Genomic DNA, 21,134 nt, shown 5'->3' with positions numbered 1-21,134 from the left:
CTGTTCCTACCTTCACCAGCACATGGCACAGGGAGTAATCCAGAGATGACTACCCTGGAGGTCCTGCTTCATAACCTTTTGCTTAACTCCCTGTTCTGAAGAAGGGTCTCGACCTGAAACGTCACCCATTCCTTCTCTCCCGAGATGCTGCCTGACCTGCTGAGTTATTCCAACATTTTGTGAATAAATCGATTTGTACCAGCATCTGCAGTTATTTTCTTATACTGTGATTTATATATAACATATAACATATAACAACTACAGCATGGAAACAGGCCTGTCCGGCCCTACCAGTCCACGCCGACCATTCTCCTTGACCTAGTCTCATCTACCTGCACTCAGACCATAACCCTCTAATCCCCTCCTATCCATATACCTATCCAATTTACTCTTAAATAATAAAATCGAGCCAGCCTCCACCACTTCCACCGGAAGCCCATTCCATACAGCCACCACCCTCTGAGTAAAGAAGTTCCCCCTCATGTTACCCCTAAACCTTTGTCCCTCAATTCTGAAGCTATGTTCCCTTGTTGGAATCTTCCCCACTCTCAAAGGGAAAAGCCTACCCACGTCAACTCTGTCCGTCCCTCTCAAAATTTTAAAAACCTCTATCAAGTCCCCCCTCAACCTTCTACGCTCCAAAGAATAAAGACCCAACCTGTTCAACCTCTCTCTGTAGCCTAAGTGCTGAAACCCAGGCAACATTCTAGTAAATCTCCTCTGTACCCTCTCCATTTTGTCGACATCCTTCCTATAATTTGGCGACCAGAACTGCACACCATACTCCAGATTCGGCCTCACCAATGCCCTGTACAATTTTAACATTACATCCCAACTTCTATACTCGATGCTCTGATTTATAAAGGCAAGCATACCAAACGCCTTCTTCACCACCCTATCCACATGAGATTCCACCTTCAGGGAACAATGCACAGTTATTCCCAGATCCCTCTGTTCCACTGCATTCCTCAATTCCCTACCATTTACCCTGTACGTCCTATTTTGATTTGTCCTACCAAAATGCAGCACCTCACACTTATCAGCATTAAACTCCATCTGCCATCTTTCAGCCCACCCTTCCAAAAGGCCCAAGTCTCTCTGTAGACTTTGAAAATCTACCTCACTATCAACTACTCCACCTATCTTAGTATCATCTGCATATTTACTAATCCAATTTGCCACACCATCATCCAGATCATTAATGTAAATGACAAACAACAGTGGACCCAACACAGATCCTTGGGGTACTCCACTAGACACTGGCCTCCAACCTGACATACAATTGTCAACCGTTACCCTCTGGTATCTCCCATTCAGCCATTGTTGAATCCATCTTGCAACCTCACTATTAATACCCAACGATTTAACCTTCTTAATCAACCTTCCATGTGGAACCTTGTCAAATGCCTTACTGAAGTCCATATAGACAACATCCACAGCCTTACCCTTATCAATTTCCCTGGTAACCTCTTCAAAAAATTCAAGAAGATTAGTCAAACATGACCTTCCAGGCACAAATCCATGTTGACTGTTTCTAATCAGGCCTTGATTATCCAAATAATTATATATATTGTCCCTAAGTATCTTTTCCATTAATTTCCCCACCACAGACGTCAAACTAATAGGTCTATAATTGCTAGGTTTACTTTTAGAACCTTTTTTAAACAAGGGCACAACATGCGCAATGCGCCAATCTTCCGGCACCATCCCCGTTTCTAATGACGTTTGAAATATTTCCGTCGTAGCCCCTGCTATTTCTGCACTAACTTCCCTCAATGTCCTAGGGAATATCCTATCAGGACCTGGAGACTTATCCACTTTTATATTTTTCAAAAGTGTCCGTACCTCCTCTTCTTTAATCCTCCTAATTTCCATCACTACTCTACTTGTTTCGCTTACCTCACATAATTCAATATCCTTCTCCTCGGTAAATACCGAAGAAAAGAAATTGTTTAATATCTCCCCCATTTCTTCCGGCTCAGCACATAGCTGACCACTCTGACTCTCTAATGGACCAATTTTATCCCTCACTATCCTTTTGCTATTGACATATCTGTAGAACCCCTTGGGGTTTACTTTTACATTACTTGCCAAAGCAGCCTCATATCTTTTTTTCGCTTTTCTAATTTCCTTCTTAAGATTCCTTTTACATTCTTTATATTCCTCAAGAACCTCATTTACTCCCTGCCGCTTATATTTATTGTATATCTTCCTCTTTTTCCGAACCAAGTGTCCAATTTCCCTGGAAAACCACGGCTCTTTCAAATTATTATTCTTTCCTTTCCACCGAACAGGGACATAAAGACTCTGTACTCTCAAAATTTCACCTTTAAATATCCTCCATTTCTCTATTATATCCTTTTCATAAAACAAAAATTTCCATTTCACTCCTTTTAAATCCTTTCTCATCTCCTCAAAATTAGCCTTTCTCCAATCCAAAATCTCAACCCTTGGTCCAGATTTGACCTTCTCCATAATGATATTAAAACTAATGGCATTGTGATCACTAGACCCAAAGTGCTCCTCAACACATACCTCCGTCACCTGACCCATCTCATTTCCTAACAGGAGGTCCAACACTGCCCCTTCTCTGGTAGGTACCTCTACGTATTGCTGCAAAAAACTATCCTGCACACATTTTACAAACTCCAAACCATCCAGCCCTTTAACAGAATGCGATTCCCAGTCTATATACGGAAAATTGAAATCACCCACAATCACCACTCTGTGCTTACTACTAATATCTGCTATCTCCTTACATATTTGCTCTTCCAATTCTCGTTCCCTATTTGGCGGTCTATAATACACCCCTATAAGTGTTGCTAAACCTTTCTCATTTCTGAGTTCCACCCAAACAGCCTCCCTAATCGAGCCTTCTAGTCTGTCCTGCCAAAGCACTGCTGTGATATCCTCCCTGACAAGCAATGCAACACCCCCACCTCTTGCCCCTCCGATTCTATCACATCTGAAACAATGAAATCCTGGAATATTTAATTGCCAATCGCAACCCTCCTGTAACCATGTTTCACTGATCGCCACAACATCATACTTCCAGATGTCAATCCAGGCTCTAAGCTCATCCACCTTTCTTACAATGCTCCTAGCATTAAAATATACACATTTAAGGGACCCATCATTTCTTATTCTCAGTTTATTTCTTTTCCCTTCTTTCTCTCCTACATATTGGGTCTGAGTGTTTCCCTTTTCTGCCTCCTGCCTCACACACTGCCTGTTAGCTATCTGTGTTTGAGTCCCTCCCCCCAACCGTACTAGTTTAAAGTCTCCGCAATTATTTTAGCAAATCTCCCCGCCAGGATATTGGTTCCCCTCAGGTTCAGATGCAACCCGTCCTTTTTGTACAGGTCATATTTAACCTACTACTTAACTCATATTGCAAATAAAAAGGACTTTAATTATATCTTTAATGCTTTCTTAGTTTACTTGGTCAGTTACTGAATTATTGGAATGGTTAAATGGTAATGGAATGGAATGGACGGAGATTGAGAACCTTGTGTCCTGGTGTGGAGATAACAACCTTTCTCTCAATGTCAACAAGACAAAGGAAATAGTGATTGTCTTTGGGAAGTGAAGCGGTACACATACACCGGTTTGCTGGAGGAGACAGTTGACCGCACCAAAGTAGAGATGGTTGAAAGCTTCAAATTCCTAGGACTAAATATCCAACAACTTCTCCTGGACCACCCATATTGAAGCAATGGCCAAGAAAGCACACCAACGCCTCTACTTCCTTAGAAGGCTTAGGAAGTTCGGTATATCCCCAATAACTCTCACTAACTTCTACACATGCGCTATAGAAAGCATTTTATCGGGATGTATCACAGCATGGTTTGGGAACAACTCAATCGAAGTCCGCAAGAGATTGCAGAGAATTATGGCCGTAGCCCAGACCATCACACAAACCAACCTCCCTTCCATTGACTCCATTTATACCTCATGCTGCCTCGGCAAGGCCACCAGCATAATTCAGGATGAGTTGTACCTTGGCCATTCCCTCTTCTCCCCTCTCCCGTCGGGCAAAAGGTAGAGAAGTGTGAAACGCATACGTCCAGATGCAGGGACATTTTCTTCCCAGCTGTTATCAGGCAACTGAATCGTCCTACCACTAATAGAGAGCAGTCCTGAACTACTATTTACCTCTTTGGAACCCTCGGACTATCTTTGATCGGACTTTACTGGCTTTATCCTGCACTAAACGTTATTCATGTTATACTCTTTATCATGTATTTGTACACTGTGGGTGGCTCGATTGTAATCATGTATTGTCTTTCCACTGACTGGTTAGCAGGCACCAAAAGCTTTTCACTGTACCTCAGTGCACGTGACAATAAACTAAACTAAACTATAAAAAAAGGCGCATTTCTATAAACTCAGGAGTTGTGATTTCATTCTCGAGCCAAAATGTGAAGAACATTGTAATCTGGCACGTTGCTGTTCTTGGTAGCTCAGTGTTCTCACGCTGTTGTTGATAGGAATCATATATCTATAAAGTTACAATGATGTGCCAACTGCAAGCACACAAATACAGTGAAGGGAAATAAAATAAATAGCAAGAAATTCAAGCCTGCTAATGTCTAAGGTCAGTGCTCCATCGCAAGAAATGTTTTTTCTCAAAATGCTTAATGATCATCTGTTGCAGTATTCAGGATATAATGACAGGGAATATCCCAGGTTTGTTTCTTATTCCTGGGATAATGAGGATTCTACACAAGCTTCAGTAATACCATGAAGAAGATACCAGGGCTTGAGGACCTGAGCTTTAGGGAGAGGTTGAGCAGGCTAGGAACACTCCTTGGAGTGCAGAAGGATGAAGGATGATCTTATAAAGGTGTACAGATCTTGAGAGGAATAGATAGGGTAAAACCAGAGTCTTTTACGCAGAATAGGGGAAGCGAGAAACATCGGGTATAGGTTTAAGGTGAGGGGGAAAAGATTTAATAGGAACCTGAGGGGAGACTCTTTTACACAAATGGTGGTAGATGTATGGAATGTGCTGCTGGAGGAGACAGTTGAGACAGGTACTATCACAATGTTTAAGAAACATTTAGACAGGTACATGGACAGGATAAGTTTAGAGGGATATGGGCCAAATGCAGGAAGGTGGGATTAATGTAGGTGGGGCATGTTGGTCGGCGTGGGTAAATTGAGCCAAAGAGCCTGTTTTCACACTGAAGGTGTCTATGAATCTAAGAAGGTGAAGAAATCCTACCATCACTGTGTGTCATGTGGCTTCTTAGAACGTATGGTGTGAACTTTAGGTAATATATTTAGTTGAATCATAATCTTCACAGTTTATGTTTAATGGATCAATTAATAACAATAGATCAATATTTGTAAAAGATGCTCCAACATTGATTCCAGTTTGATATGAATTGAATTGATTGAAAGATACAGTATGGAAACAGACCCTTCAGCCCACTCAGTCCTTGCCGATCATCGATCACCTGTTCACACTAGTTCTATGTAATCCCACTTTTGCATCTACTCACTACAGATCAGGCACAATTTACAGAGGCCAATTAACCTTAAAACCCACACATATTTGGGATGTGGGAGGTAACCGGAGCACCCGGAGGAAACGTACACAATCACAGGGAGAACGTGCAAACTCCACAGAGAGAGCACCTATAGTCAGGATCAAAGCCAGGTCCCTTGCGCTGCAAGGCAGCAACTCTACTGCTGTGCCACTGTGCCACCCCCTGGAAGACTAAAAGAACAGAGGAATGGTAGACTCTTGAGCCTAGTCAGCACCCAAAATGGTGTGTCTCACAAGTCTTCTTCTCTTCTTGTACACATCTTACTGATTTAAGAGTCACGAATGTTTTATTGTCATATATCCCAGACAGAACAATGAAATACTTACTCGCAGCAGCACAACAGAATATGTAAGCATAGTACTCTGTAACCAATATAATAAACAAGGAAAAAAATTATAAATATATATAAAATATATATTTTTACACATACACACACACACACAACACCACGCACACAGAGATATACATAAAAACAAACAAACAATAATAGTACAAAAAGACAAAAATGATGCCTCCAAGTCTATGTAGTCCAGAGCTTATTTGGTGGTTGTAATGTTTAATAGCCTGATGGCTGTCGGGAAGAAGCTGTTCATGAACCTGAATGTTACAGTTCTCAGGCTCCTCTATCTTCTTCCCAATGGCAGGAATGAAATGAGTGTGTGACCTCGATGGTGTTGGGTCTCTGATGATGCTGGCTGCCTTTTTAAGGCAACGACTACTGTAAATCTCTTTGATGGTGGGGAGGTCAGAATAGTACATGACACGACAGGAGGACGTGAATAGAAGATATAATTCATATTGCAGCAATGTTTAAAGTAAACATTATTTGTATAAAAGTAAGGTGTTTGGAATGTACTGTAGAATGCAAACTACAAAGGAAAATGAAAAACCTATCAATTACTTCCACACTATACAATAGCAAGTAAAATCACAACACTGAAGGAATCAGTGAAAAGCTGTGATCCATTAAAATGTTATACATTGTAAATTCCAATAAGCAAGAGAAAATATATAATGCATGCAACACGCTATAATTGAATTCCAAATCAAATCACACATTGAGAATATAATCATTCAAATCAGGAAAGCAGCTTTATACCCTTTGTTAGAAATAATGTTTGCTACAATCTTACTCTCTTTTGAGTTAAAGAGAAAACTAGTATAAACCATTCTCAGTGTTTGCAGTTAATTATAGGAGTCATGTTTTACCTTCCCTAGAATCATTAATGCCCTTAAATATGTTTCCTGTGCACATTTGTTGTTTATAAAGAGTTATGTCAAAGTTATTTCTAACCAAAGCACAATATCAGAATATGATGTTTATTCTATAATTCTGTACCAATTTATCGTCAGGTTTTTGGTGCTTTAAAAGGTAGACAAAGTAGTTCACACCTGATGTGTGCTGTGATACTCTATGGCAGATATCCCCCATGTCTCAGTCAGAGACTCCCTGATCTAGAGACTCCTCATTCTACGCCCTGTTACTGTGCTCCTGTGATTGATTTGTTTCCTCTGAACCAGAACGTACTGTGAGTCATGTACTTGCTTTTCTTCAGCTCTCTAGGAGCTCTCTAATTTTACTCCACTGCGAGGTGTCTGACAAGGGCCAATATATTACCATTTAATTTTTATTTATATTGTGAAGCAGCTCAATACAGCTCTTGTTTTTGTGGAATTACCATCACGCTAAATGAGATATTCCTCAGAATAGATTTACTGTCTTAAATTAGACATCATGACTCACTTTTGGTCATCAGCGTCATCTGAACTGATTTCCACCACAAAATTATAATCTTAGAACCTGGCCTAACCACGACTCTACTTGCCACAAACCCAGGAATCTGGTGCAATGAATAGAAAGGTGTACCTGCAGCAACACTTCATGCAAAACTTGCAAGATGGCAACTCTTTGCGGGCTGGTTCCAGAGGAGTATTTACTATAATAGAACATAGAACATAGAACATAGAGCATAGAACATAGAACATTAAACGTACAGCACAAGAACAGGTCCTTCCGCCTACAATGTCTGTGCCGAACATGATGCCAAGACCAACTCTTATCTGCCTGCACATAATCCATACTTCTCCATTCCCTGCATATCCGTGTGCCTATGCAAAGGCCTCTTAAATGCTACCAGTGTCAGATACAGTTGCTCTACTCTTTTAAACCTCTTTTCTACCATTTACAGAAGCATGCAATGGGAAAGTCTTCATTTGCCTGAATGAGTTCATTGCAATTATCTCTTAGAAGCTCAATGCCATCCAGGATAAAACAGTATTCTTATGGGCAGCACGGTGGCGCAGCGGCAGAGTTGCTGCCTTACAGCAACGATGTAGAGATCAGAGACCCAGATTCAATCCTGAATACGGGTGCTGTCTGTACGGAATTTGTACATTCTCCCAGGGTTTTCTCTGGGTGCTCCGGTTTCCTCCCCCATTCCAAAGACAAACAGGTTTGTAGGTTAACTGGCTTTGGTAAAGATTGTAAATTTTCCCTAGTGTATAGTATAGTGTTAGTGTACTGGGATCGCTGGTCGGTGCAAATTCGATGGGCTGAAGGGCCAGTTTAAATTTAAATAAAATAAACTTATTTGGGAATTTTGCTTTTGCTCTGACCATCCACTTCCGTCACTGGAGATCTACAGGATTCTACATCGTTGACGAGCTTATTTGAGAACCTGTCCCAAACGTGCAGCCTCCGCCACCCAGATAATCAAGTCAAGACTTTAATGCGCCAAACTATTGTGATTTTCATGTGCATGCTAAATGTACCATTGGATACGGGCACTGTTGCGTCTCTGCATGTGTGAACATATACCCCATGAGTAAGAGGGTAGCTTTTCTACCCAATATCTAATGAATGTTGGTTAGTCTTCGAGATTATAAAAGATAAACCTATTGCATGTGCTAAATTTGATGATCTCAGTGTCATGCATGTCATTGTTAAAAAATGGATTGAAGAAACACTCCAGTAAAATTAGACTAGTTTGGTTAATTTCACAATAAATGTACGAATTGATACTTTCAGCAAGAAAATTGCATATATTCCCACCGTAGCTATTAATTTTCTAACCCTGCTTTACAAATTAGTAGTTCCTGAACTTAGATGTAAATGTAGATGTGGGTTGGTTAGTGAGTTTGTAGATCACACCAAAATTGATTAAGTTGAATTGAGGAAGGATTTAGATCAGCTACAGAAATGGGCAGAGAAATTGCAAATGGAGATTGCACAAGTGTGAGGTGTTGAACTTTGGGAGATCGAATATAAGTGAAAGGTATATAATTAATGGCAAGACCCTTAACACCATTGATGTACAGAGGGATCTTGTGGTCCGTCCATAGTTCACTGAAAGTGGCAACACAAATAGATAGAGAAGTAAAGAGGGTATATCGTAGGGTTGCCTTCATCGGCCGGGGCATTGTGTATGAGTCATGAATTCATGTTGTTGATTAGGGCCACATTTGCAGGTATCGTGTGCAATTCTGATTATCTCATTATAGGAAAGATGTGGAGACTTTAGAGAGGGTGCAAAAGAAGTTTGCCAGAATACTGCCTAGACCAGAGGCTATTAACTCTAAGGAGAGGTTATACAAACTTGGATTGTTTCCTCTGGAATTCCAGAGGTTAAGAGACCTAATAGAAGTATATCAAATGATGAGTATTGATAGAGTAGACAGTCAGAACTTTTTCCCAAGTTGGAAATATTAAAAACTGGAGGACATAGCTCTAAGGTGAGAGGGGCAAAATCTAAAGAAGATGGGGCAAGTTTTTTTATTACACAGAGAGCGGTGGGTGCCTGGAATGTGCTGCCAGGAGTGGTGGTAGAGATAGATACAATAGGGGCATTTAAGAGGCTTTCAATCGGCACATGGATATGAAGGGATATAAATCATGTGCGAACAGTAGACATGGCATAACTTAGCATTATGTTCGGCATTGAGGGCTGAAGACCCTGTGCTGTGCTGTTCTTGTTCTTTGTTCTATGGTGATTTATAGTTGAATCACCAACTTCAGTGCCCAGAAAGTGAGAACTTATGAACCTCTATTTCTATTGCTATTTCATAATCAAAAGTGATGATTGAATTCTCCAGAGAAATAAAAAGAGAGATAAAAGGTAAAGAGGTAAAACCCTCTTCCTCAGCTGCCTGCGTAGAAGATTAACTCACTGACCTATCAGTTATCTTATTGAATGAAAATACTTGCCTATGAGGTAAAACAACGACAATGTGTGTTTCGTTATTCAACCCCCTTCCCACCCCACCCCCTCACCTCTCCTGCTGGGATTATTGAATGAAAACTATTGTAGTTGTAAAGATTGGAGCCTCTGTAGATTGTGCTTGATGGCATCCCATTGCTTTACAGTTGGTGTGATAGATGAGATTATGTAGTCTAGTTGGGTGAGTCATCTGATTAACCAACTAATGTACTTAAAAACATCTACTCTGATATGTGTCTTCATGAAATGAAGCTATGTTTATATCAATACCATAATTTAAATCAAAGAAAAAATTGTATTTCAATTAATGTCGGCTATTAGAAATGTCATTGTATAGAGTTTGATAAAAATATAGAACAGATGAGGTTAAACTTCCCTGGTTTCCAAACTATCAGCAGGAAGACTGTGTTGTAAGGGGATTTTAATTGAATAGCTAAATCCCAGAGAAGAAGGACTTTAATTTCTTAGCTTTACACATATTTCAAATTAATGGAATCAGTATTGTAGCCTAAGGGTGTCTGTGCCCCGTCAACGTAACAGTGACTCTTTCTCAGTAAGATATTAATTAGATTCAGAAATGATGAAATTTTGCAATGTAAAAGTGATAAACTGGAAAGTGAATGTTAACAAATGAAAACTCTCACAGCAAAAATATTTTGGTTTTATATAGTTCTGAATGACTGATTCAAAATGCTGCAGTTATGAATCGTGTATAAATATATTATGATTGGAAAACTAAATAGGTTGTGCTAATTTCTTATAAAACTCCAATTATTTTGAGAGGAATACTTATGATCCCCAAATATCCTGGCCTGTATGGACACAGTTGGAAGGACACCAGTTGACATTCAGCTTCACTTTTCTACCTTCTCAGTTAATAATTTTTAAGATCAATGAATGCAGCCTGATACCTCTTAGCTTTGTGAAGATCATAAATGTGGCATTAAACAGACTTGAAGATGCAGGGAACTGCAGATGCTGGTTTACAAAAAAACAGACTCATCTGTTTATATGGTGTGCTGTGTACCTGTTGTATTTGCAGTTAAAATAAGTTCATAGGTCAATTTAACATATGGGACAACTCATAGAACTATACGAACAGGTTAAAGTATGTTCATAACTTTGACTTTGAGCATCTCTAATCTCTCCAATTTCAACAGTTTCCAAATTGTGAATTGGAATGACAACCTAGAATGATAACCTATGCTTACAATCTCCAAAGCAAATTATTGAGAAATCACACAAGCAGAACACACACATTGACATGAGATTTCATGCAGCATGGTAAAACCAAATTCTTGTTGGTACACTGTTGGTACTAAAATCCCGCTTTGCTAATCGAGTTGAAGCCACCCAACCACTTGAGGTACCAGCCTGCAGGGGCTAAGTGGAATCATTACACAAACACAAATAGAATCATCAGATCAACAAACTTCATCAGAATGATTTCAGACTCATTTGAAACATCGAACTTATGAATGAGCCAGCTGGCTAGTTAACTATTTAAAACTAGGAAGGAATTGCAGATGCTGGTTTAAACCGATGATAGACACAAAAAGCTGGAGTAACTCAGCGGGACAGGCAGCATCTCTGGTGAGAAGGAATTCCTTCTCTCCATAGATGCTGCCTGTCCCGTTGAATCACTCCAGCTGTTTGTGTCTATCTTCGGTGTAAACCAACATCTGTAGTTCCTGCCTACACATAAATATCTTGTTTTTTTGTGGTCTCAACTTACAAAGCAACTAATATCATTCTTTGTTGTTGATTCCAGATGATCAAGGAAGAAGTGTTCGGCAAAAAAAATAAAAATGCACTTGTTACAAGGTTGGCTCATTCTTCAGGGTGATAAGTGACCTGAGTGTGATGGCTGTATTGCAACAAGCAATGCCTACTCTAGGTGTTTTCATTGTGACTATTTGCTTTTGAAGTCAGAGTCCACACAAACAAGGCATTAATCAATGCAATCTTTATTGTGGACAAAACATCTATACTCAACAATGCCGCCTGGTGGATCAGAGTCAGTGGCAGGCAGCTCCGTCCGCAGCAGGTTTACCAATGACACCGAGCACAACCCAGTTTGAGGGCGAAGTCCCAAACACTCAGTGCTCCCTGGGCTGAGTTATACCCTTTTCTGAGGGGGTTATGGGAAGATGGGGTTAGGGGGGAGAAATAGACGTGAATGTGACAAATAAACGACTATTGACTATTGACTATTGATTGAATGGCAAAGTAGACTTGATGGGCCAAATGGCCTAATTCTACTCCTATCACTTATGACCTTATGACTTTAAGACCTTTTCAACAACATTTCGCAGTTAACAATTCATAGAAAAATACATCAAATCTTAGTAAGATACATCAAAACACATCTGTCCTTAAAGTGCGATCACACAAGATTGCTACAGAATGTTCACCCAATGTGGTACAGTGGTGCAGCGATAGAGCTACTGCCTTACAGTGCCAAAGACCTAGTTTTGATCTTGATTATGGGTGTTGTCCAGACAGAGTTTGTACATTGTCCCTGTGACCACGTGGGTTTTCTCCGGGTGCTCCGGCTTCCTCCCACATTCCAAAGACCTGCAGGTTTGGAGATTGATTGGCCTCTGTAAATTGACCCTAGTGTGTAGGATAGAACTATTGGATAGGCAAACGCTTGTTGGCATGGACTCAGTGGGTCAAAGGGCTGTATCTCTAAACTAATTATTCCTGAAAGCTCCCATTTCTCCCTTTTGGCGAGAATCCACTGTAGCTCTGAAGCCATTCTCTAGTTGCCCTCTATTTCCAATGCTATCCCTTTAATACTTTCCAGCCAAGGAATGTTACAACATTCAACATGTTATAACCTAACCCTTTCCTTAAAATGGCTTAACCTTATCTTCACCTCATATCTTGGCTGAAAGAACTTCTTCAGGAATCCTTATTGATTTGGGTACATGAAGAATATTTATAAATGTTCAAGGCACGTCTTGTACACCACAATTGTTACAAGAGTTTTGATCCAAAGAATAACTCCAAGTTGATTAACTAAATCACCTAGGTATTGATATGAATCTCCCAATGAATACATTTTAGATCTTATTTTGAGTTGAGCAAAGCAATGATGATTTTTGGATCCCGTTGGAGACAGCCATTCAGTAAGCATAGAGACCTGCATGATTTTGCTCATCAATGTTAAGTGCACTTTTAAGACCTTCTCTTAAATTTAATTTCATTCAGATCAAGGGCAACACATTGGCTCAACTGGTAGAGCTGCTGCGTCACAGCACCAGTGGTCCGGGTTCGATCCTGACCTCGGGCGCTGTCTGTGTGGAGTTTACGCATTCTCCTTGTGTCTGTGTGGATTTCCTCCGGGTGCTCTGGTTTCCTCCAAATCCCAAAGACGCTAATTGGCCTCTACAAATTGCCCCTCATACGCAGGGAGTGGATGAGAAAGTGGGATAACGTAGAACTAGTGTGAACGGGTCAGCGTGGACTTGGTGGGCTGAAGAGACTGTTTCCATGCTGTATCTCCAAACTCGTCAGGTGGCATAACCTTGGCATAATCGGAGACGTCGAACACGAGGGGCAAGGAGAGTGAACCGGGGTAATGCCTCCAGTGCCTTCAAGGTCGGCTGTAGGAGGCGCCCCGGGACACAAAGTGGCCAGGCGAGGAGAGGAGAAACACGTCCAGTACATCAAGCGTGTGCACCCAAAGGACTTTGGACTTTGAATAGCGGCGCCAAAAATGGTGGCGCCTGCATGTATAATATATGCGAAAAGAATTTCACTGTGCAGTTGCAACAAATAAAGCACCATAGAACTATTGAACCAAACTAATATTGATTTATAACGGTCGTATTGCCCCGCTCTTATTTCAAAAGGAATTGGTTGAGTTGGGAGTTGCAACAAACATTTTGGATATGATCCAAGTCTTAGCTGCATGCTTCCATAACTTTGAGGTTCTACAAGACGGCTGTGTTGTACACAAGACTAAAAGCCTGATGAAATTTAATGAAAACAATGAAGCCGGGGTTTCTCCCATCCTCACAGAAGGGTGAAGGCACAGCGCGTGTATTTTTGGTGATGAATAAATTAAACTGATTCCCTTGCTGGTTCGAGACAGAAAATGCTGGAGTAACTCAGCAGGACAGACAGGCAACCCTTTTGCTGGTTACTCCAGCTGTATTCAGAACATCTGATTACCCTGCAGGTTCTAACCTGCTACTAATATTAGCAGTTTTCAATGTCATCAGAACATTCCTAGAAAGAAAACACAACAGCATTTCCCAACATTAGTGAAACATGCGGAGATGGAACCCTATGCATTTAGTCGCGAAAAAGAGGGTACAATCTCTCGTGTCCCTTTTCCTTGACTTAATCTGAAGAAGGGTCTCGACCCGAAACGTCACCTATTCCTTTTCTCCAGAGATGCTGCCTGACCCGCTGAGTTATTCCAGCTTTTTGTGTGTATCTGGAATATTAATCGCTGGTTCCAGACACTCGCCTTCAAATCTCCTTTGACCATTGATACCACATGCATGAACGAAGTCACTCGCAGTGTCGTTGTGGCAATGCTGTGAAATTTAAAAATCATGCATGCCTATGAAACACCTACCATTTGCTGAACCAGTTCAAACAATTGTATACCCAAGTGGGACAAGCGACAAAAACCTAATCTAATTCTGATCGGTTTAGATCAATTTGGTTTTAATAAATGTTGGGAACCTCTTAACGGGGCAGATGAGATTTTATGGGCAGATTCCACAAAAGGGGTGCAAAGATGTAGTTGTACCGTTAGAAATGGGATGAGGGGGATACAATATTTAAGCAGCACCCACGTCTACTGTATCAAAGTTCTTCCTCGGGAGTAAGCATACGCAATTTGCCAGCGCCTTTTCTGCTAATATGCACCCCACCCTCTCCACTCCCAGTTAATAAGGTGCTGTAATGTGAACACAACAAAGAAATCTCGCAAAAAAATGAATTGGAATTACGAAGTAACTGGATGAGCTCAGTGGTATTTTTGGTTGTCTAAGAAAAGACGTACTTCCGGTTATTGAGGCTGTGCAGTTCACATTGTTTCGACGATCTGCCTTATTATTATTTCGTTACTTCAGCTCTTAGCTTCCGGAAGAGCAGGGAACGCCAACCAGCCAAGGTAGGAAAAAAACATCTGGACACGGTTCATGTTTAAACTACAAAGAGCAATGGAACTCAATGTGAATAGTGCTTGGTGCTTGTGTGCTTTACTCTTTCGGGAAACCTTCCTCCAGGATAACTATCAATCTGTAGTGTTGTTCTCCGTGCTTGCATGTTCCGCTGCCCTGTAAAATTGCGTCGTTTGGCAGTGTTTAATCTGCCCTCCTTTTGTTAACGCTGCAACTGACTTTTTTTGCTTACCCCCCTCTAAACAAATCCGTCAAACGGTAGTTTGGCATACTCGCAATCGGTCTTCTTGCGAAGACTGCAGGTTTAAAAAAAAATATTTGCGAAGGCAATCAGACTTTTGAGAATAAAAGTGATGAAGTGGTTGCAGACTGGGATTGTGGCTGAATTGGAAATCCAGACCAGCTGCGTATTGAATGATAGACAATCAGCTAGAACTAGCTTGGAAAATGTGCTCATTGACACCAGAAGCCTGTCTAGGAATACTGTTTAACATTATTTTGACAGTCATCAACTAATGTTTGAAAACAAAGCTACACTTGTCAAAACTGGGCGGCGTAAATCAGGGAGGATGGGGCGAGGCTTCCGTGACTGGATTGTTCGGTCTACGTGAATGGTTTTCTTGTCGCTATAGCCTTTTTGTTACCCCAGGCGATTGCTTCATTGCACAGCGTTATGGATTAGACAGGCGCACATCGACGCAATACACCACCACTGGTGATCAGGGCTCTTCTGTTCGCGTTTCCTTTGCAAAGCCAAACCGTTGAGTGACCCTTTTTTCCCCTTATTTGATTTATATTCTCAATCTACTTATCTTTTTATGCAGTTCGATTGTGTTTCAACGCCGCCAAAAGGGAAGATTGCTTCACGGCCGCTTTGCGTTTCGTTTTGAAATCATATTTGCCGTTTCCGGATCTTAAACGTGTACATTTGGGATTATATTTCCCTCCCAACAGGCAGAACAAGAGGTTCACTCGGTACGACGGGTATTGTAACGCCGGCCGTCAGTCTGAGGGAGACTAGCAGCGCTGAGAACGGCTCCTCTCCTGTCCAGCAAATGAGTGCCAGGATACACAAGGATTTGCCGCTGTCTTTGTCCTCTTGCACGGGAAATAGGAACTTTTCGCAGAGCAATGGCACCTGCGTGGCCGAGGTGGGAAAGTTAATGCACTCCTTCTCGGCGACGGTGGTTCTTATCGTGTTGGTGACGCTGATATTCGGCGTGATCGCCGTCTCTCTCTTCACCTTCCACTTTCACAAGAGCAAAATGAAGAAACGGAAAATGCAAAAGGCACAGCAGGAGTACGAACGCGACCACTGCAGCCCTGCAGCGGTGAAAGGCTCCACGCCAAAGAGTATGAGCGTCAGCCTAGGCCCTAAGGTCTGCCCGTCTCCCGACATCCACAACAGCAGACAGACTCTCGACTCTCGGACCGGCCCGGAGAGAGGAGGATCGGCATCTGCGCTCCACTGTACAGACGCTGCCAGCAATCCACTCTTCCATTCCATGCTTTTGTAATGAACTATCGCCCGACTGCAGAGAAAACTGTAAAATACTTGAAGATAGCATAGTTTCAACAACAAAAAACAAATTAAAGGGGAGGGGGTGGCGTCTGCCACAGCGCATGGTAAATCACATTAAGCCCGGTTTCCCATGTCTGGAAATCAAGTGTTTGTGTTTATAAAAGAGACGCATCTATAGCAGAAATGTATGTCAGTTAACTCTGGATTTCCACTTAGATGTATATTTCGTAATTTTAACGTCCATGTGTAAAGTCCGAGATATCCGGCCACTTTCACACAGTGCATGCAACGATGGAGACCAACTGGGACATTACACCAACACTCACTCCAGAGACTACACGCGGGAGAACGGCGGACTCCATAGCAACCGGACTGAGGCGCTATCCATTGGTTATATTTGTATAAATAAACGCAACCATCAAACTTTAGCATTGCTTTATTCAGATTCCCAAATATAATGATGTTTGATCCAAGTTTTGCATTCGGTATGGTTGAAGACTGATGTCATTATCTGAACCGCTGATCTCATCCACAGACCAAAGGAGCACCTGAGATAGTCGACACGATCTAATCCTGGAATTCCCAGATTCATTGGGTTCAAACTAAAGCATTAGTATCACTGATCTCAATTTGTTTCCAGCTGGGGTTTTTTATGTGTGACTAATCACTGCTTTTGGTATCTTTAAAGTTTGATATCTTTTGGGCGATGAAGCCCATTTAGCTGCTTGTTGTTGCACACAAGAGAATTTAGGCACACATCTCCAAGTATAACCAGATTACATGATTATTATGGAGATATTTAATGTGATAAAATTTAGAGGTACAATTAAAATCTAAATGGAGAAGAGGCCAGTTAATCGCGAACAGCGTTTTATAAATGTCTTTCTAAAAAAGTTTCAGTTGCACTCCTAAGATGTTCTTGGCAAAGTATATGTTCTGTTACAATAAAACGCTGTAGCCTTTTCAAACCGTTGAAAACATGTTCCTAAAATATCATTGTGATCTATCTTTTATTGAAAGTTACACGTTCATGAGCCGTGAGATGAATAGGCAAGCAATAAAACTCTGGCGGTTTATGTGCATTTTGAGTGTGTCGGGCTTTTAAAAATAACATTTCGGATAATGTAGAGAATGTAGGACCTAGGATCCATGGCTTGGATTTTGAAGAACTCCACCATTTGGAGCCTTTGTTACAATGTCTAATAATCGATTGGAACTGATTACGGCATTTCGGTCATTTTAAAATGACAGGGTCTTTGTCGCCAAGCTAACGCAGAGGTTTTATGCAAAAGCACGTCAATGCTGTACTGAATTAATTTAAAAAATAATACGATCGACAACGATCAAAATAACTTATTTTGCAGAGATCATTATCATTACCACCTGTATGTTTCAAGAGAATACGAAGAGAATGGAATACCTCTGCTAATATGGAGCTGTCCTCGGCTTGTGGTGCTGAAAAGCAAATCCCCAAGAGATGGTCATCTGATAGATCTTCCACAGCGGACAGCCATATGCGATGATCGTTTTACTGCTGTCAGACTTTCAATTGCTCCACTCTGACTAGCTGTATTATACCCTTTGTAACCATTAACCAACCCAGAGATGTACGCTACCATCTGCATCAGTTTGCCATCTGCTTTACAGTTCCCATCAACTCGCATCCATTAAGATTAGTCATTCGAACTAATTTTATTCTCCTCCTAGAGAATTGTTGTCACTGTTATATATGAGTTTAGTTTGCTACAAAACACTATTCAATTATCAGTGGGCGAGACGAACACTAGATATGCCCATTAATAAACTAGATTCTTATCAGAAAAAAAAGACATTTACCCATGGTTTCACTTTAGATTTAGGTATTGCATTATTTCCCGGTATTGCAATTCTAGGTTGGATTATTCTCGACAGCGTTTACTGAAAGACGAAGATGTAAGGGTTGACCCTCAGGGAAATGTTGTAATCTCGACCTGCCAGAAAGTGTTGTGTTCTAGTTTTAAATATACCCTGGATGCCAATTACCCACACAATGTGAATATGTATTGATGTTTACTCATTGAATGAATGTTTTTATTGGCTTGCTGGAGTAAGCACATGGTACCAATAGTTACGCTATAATTGATGATGATGAGATTGGTTTATTTGATTTTGCTGAACTAGAATCACAGCTTGAATGTTAATGGTTATTAGCTTCCAATCGCACGTCAGCCTTACAACAGAAATGATGAATTATCCTTTATCAAAAGGGTGATGATTTTCTTTAAATTTTCCTTGGCGATTTTATTTTAACAATGGTTGGTTTCTTCCGGTTGAAATCAATAAGCAGATAACGGGGCCTTTCAAATGGTACTCCATGGTTGTTTATTTGTTGTAAGAATCACATAATTTTTTTAGCAATTTTATTCTTACAATATCTCAAAACAAAGTCACATAAATGTAACGAAACAGTACTTATTGTTTTTAGAAGTGCCCGATCAAAGATAACATGCGTTAATCATTTTAACATATTAGTTCATGTGGAACCCACCCGGGTACAGGTAGTAAGGAGTTATGGTTTAAAACAAAAATAGACAATAGACAATAGACAATAGGTGCAGGAGTAGGCCATTCAGCCCTTCGAGCCAGCACCGCCATTCAATGCGATCATGGCTGATCACTCAATCAGTACCCCGTTCCTGCCTTCTCCCCATACCCCCTCACTCCGCTATCCTCAAGAGCTCTATCCAGCTCTCTCTTGAAAGCATCCAACGAACTGGCCTCCACTGCCTTCTGAGGCAGAGAATTCCACACCTTCACCACCCTCTGACTGAAAAAGTTCTTCCTCATCTCCGTTCTAAATGGCCTACCCCTTATTCTCAAACTGTGGCCCCTTGTTCTGGACTCCCCTAACATTGGGAACATGTTATCTGCCTCTAATGTGTCCAATCCCCTAATTATCTTATATGTTTCAATAAGATCCCCCCTCATCCTTCTAAATTCCAGTGTATACAAGCCCAATCGCTCCAGCCTTTCAACATACGACAGTCCCGCCATTCCGGGAATTAACCTAGTGAACCTACGCTGCACGCCCTCCATAGCAAGAATATCCTTCCTCAAATTTGGAGACCAAAACTGCACACAGTACTCCAGGTGCGGTCTCACCAGGGCCCGGTACAACTGTAGAAGGACCTCTTTGCTCCTATACTCAACTCCTCTTGTTACGAAGGCCAACATTCCATTGGCTTTCTTCACTGCCTGCTGTACCTGCATGCTTCCTTTCATTGACTGATGCACTAGGACACCCAGATCTCGTTGAACTCCCCCTCCTCCTAACTTGACACCATTCAGATAATAATCAGCCTTTCTATTCTTACTTCCAAAGTGAATAACCTCACACTTATCTACATTAAACTGCATCTGCCATGTATCCGCCCACTCACACAACCTGTCCAAGTCACCCTGCAGCCTTATTGCATCTTCCTCACAATTCACACTACCCCCCAACTTAGTATCATCTGCAAATTTGCTAATGGTACTTTTAATCCCTTCGTCTAAGTCATTAATGTATATCGTAAATAGCTGGGGTCCCAGCACCGAACCTTGCGGTACCCCACTGGTCACTGCCTGCCATTCCGAAAGGGACCCATTTATCCCCACTCTTTGCTTTCTGTCTGTCAACCAATTTTCTATCCATGTCAGTACCCTACCCCCAATACCATGTGCCCTAATTTTGCCCACTAATCTCCTATGTGGGACCTTGTCGAAGGCTTTCTGAAAGTCGAGGTACACCACATCCACTGACTCTCCCTTGTCAATTTTCCTAGTTACATCCTCAAAAAATTCCAGTAGATTTGTCAAGCATGATTTCCCCTTCGTAAATCCATGCTGACTCGGAATGATCCCGTTACTGCTATCCAAATGCTCAGCAATTTCGTCTTTTATAATTGACTCCAGCATCTTCCCCACCACTGATGTCAGACTAACTGGTCTATAATTCCCCGTTTTCTCTCTCCCTCCTTTCTTAAAAAGTGGGATAACATTTGCTATCCTCCAATCCACAGGAACTGATCCTGAATCTATAGAACATTGAAAAATGATCTCCAATGCTTCCACTATTTCTAGAGCCACCTCCTTAAGTACTCTGGGATGCAGACCATCAGGCCCTGGGGATTTATCAGCCTTCAGTCCCATCAGTCTACCCAAAACCATTTCCTGCCTAATGTGGATTTCCTTCAGTTCCTCCATCACCCTAGGTTCTCCGGCCCCTAGAACATTTGGGAGATTGTGTGTATCTTCCTCAGTGAAGACAGATCCAAAGTAACGGTTTAACTCGTCTGCCATTTCTTTGTTCCCCATAATAAATTCCCCTGCTTCTGTCTTCAAGGGACCCACATTTGCCTTGACTATTTTTTTCCTCTTCACGTACCTAAAAAAACTTTTGCTATCCTCCTTTATATTATTGGCTAGTTTACCCTCGTACCTCATCTTTTCTCCCCGTATTGCCTTTTTAGTTAACTTTTGTTGCTCTTTAAAAGAGTCCCAATCCTCTGTCTTCCCACTCTTCTTTGCTATGTTATACTTCCTCTCCTTAATTTTTATGCTGTCCCTGACTTCCCTCGTCAGCCACAGGTGTCTCTTACTCCCCTTAGAGTCTTTCCACCTCTTTGGAATAAATTGATCCTGCAACCTCTGCATTATTCCCAGGAATACCTGC

Source organism: Rhinoraja longicauda, chromosome 7 (genome assembly GCF_053455715.1).
Source record: "Rhinoraja longicauda isolate Sanriku21f chromosome 7, sRhiLon1.1, whole genome shotgun sequence".
In the NCBI taxonomy this organism is placed as follows: Eukaryota; Metazoa; Chordata; class Chondrichthyes; order Rajiformes; family Arhynchobatidae; genus Rhinoraja; species Rhinoraja longicauda.
The sequence above is the reverse complement of the archived record's forward strand: the minus strand, read 5'-3'. Positions refer to the sequence as shown.